The sequence below is a fragment of the Arachis ipaensis genome, chromosome B05 (genome assembly GCF_000816755.2).
Source record: "Arachis ipaensis cultivar K30076 chromosome B05, Araip1.1, whole genome shotgun sequence".
Taxonomy (NCBI): domain Eukaryota; kingdom Viridiplantae; phylum Streptophyta; class Magnoliopsida; order Fabales; family Fabaceae; genus Arachis; species Arachis ipaensis.
The window spans coordinates 116888610-116890387 of record NC_029789.2 but is presented as its reverse complement, the minus strand read 5'-3'; positions in this window follow the sequence as shown (position 1 = coordinate 116890387).

Here is a 1778-nt window from a genome sequence, read left to right as displayed (position 1 = left end):
AAAAAAGGAAAAAGGAAAAAATAAACTACCCACAGAATAGAATGGGAGGTTATAAGAGTGGTCACTAGGTTACTTATCCAATTATTTAACTTTCATTTCCATCTTAGGAATTTCTCAATTCTAATCTATATAAAACCTGCCAATGCTTACTTATTCTTAAAAAAAGGAAAAAATAAACTACCCACAGAATAGAATGGGAGGTTATAAGAGTGGTCACTAGGTTACTTATCCAATTATTTAACTTTCATTTCCATCTTAGGAATTTCTCAATTCTAATCTATATAAAACCTGCCAAAAATCATTGCTTACTTAAGCATTCGAGTTTCTTGCAGGTACCATCCCACGCACACTTCCTCACAAGAAACTCGGACGGCTTCATCCCTCTATGAGAAGACGTCATACATTGCACCTGAAGGCGTCTAGGCCCCACGTTCAGGCCCAAATCATCTTTATTCCTTTGAGATTTAACAATCCCTTTGATGTTGTGAACTGTCAGGGGTTTTCCCAAACCCCGACAGTTCCACGTCATCATCTTCATCCCTCCTGGGGTGCCCATTGTAGGGTAGCACCTTTCCCATCTCAGTTGATGTAGTTTCTTTCTGACATTGTCTGTTTCTTCTATCTGCTTCTTCTATCTCCTCAAGCCCTCTCTTAACTCTAGTGATAGGACTAACTTCTCCTCCCTTCCATGCTAATTTTTTCAGTTTTATCTTCTTCTTTACATCTCTTCCTTTCAGACTCTCCATAGAACCAAAATTAGGGAGGCTTCCTGAATTATTTGTATTATTCGAGATCTGTTGGAAGTTTTTCTCCTTTCTCCCTGCCTCCAAGACTCTCTCACTTTTCGGCTGCTTCCTCCTCTACTTCCTCTTCTACCCAAGTTCCTTTTTGGTTGCTTTGAACTTCCTTATCTTCTTCCGACTTTTATGTATTGCTCTCATCCACTGATAAACTTGCAAAGACCCAGATTAAGTTGACTTGAGTTAGCTTCTTACTTACTATCTTCCTTTTCTCCACTGTTGAAAATCTGTTGGGGTATTGATTCTCCTTTTGCACTTTGATTTTTCTCCCAACCCACTCTGCCCGTAACCATTGCCCCCCCCATGTCTTTCCTGTTGCAAAGTCCTCTAAGTACTGTTTGCATACTTTGTTTTCATGTCTAAGGAAGCCACAGTAATGGCAGAAATTACCAATCCTTTCGTACTTTGGCTGAACCTCAATAACCTTCTGATTTCTCCCTACAATTTTTAGAGTTCTACGCAGGGATTTTGATATGTCCAACAGTACTTTAACTTTTAGCAACCTCTCTTTCTTCCCTTTGAAATTAAACAAACCAGCCTACAGGTCCCTTCCTATCGCCTCTCCGACTCTCCTACCTAGTCCTTTGGTTTCGCATTGCTCTGGTAATCTCCAGAGTTGCATTGGAGTCCAAACAAACTCGATGAATGTATCACATAAATTATGATTCGCTACCAAACCCTAACAGAGCGGATGACTAAACTCCAGAGCCGGGGCACCGTAGCTTTTTCGTTTTTCTCTTAAAATTCTAGAATGATAACTCAAATGGCATAGTCTCCCCATACTTATTTAGAGGTCGCGGGTTCGAGTCCCCTTATCTTTGATAAAAATAAAAAGATACATGTGTGGTTTAATTTAAGCCATTTCTAAAATGTTCACTCCTTTTTTATGCTAGAGTTAAATAATATACACTTTATTCCATTTGATTAAATATTTTTTAATAATTATTTTTTATACAAAATAGTAATTATTTTATTATT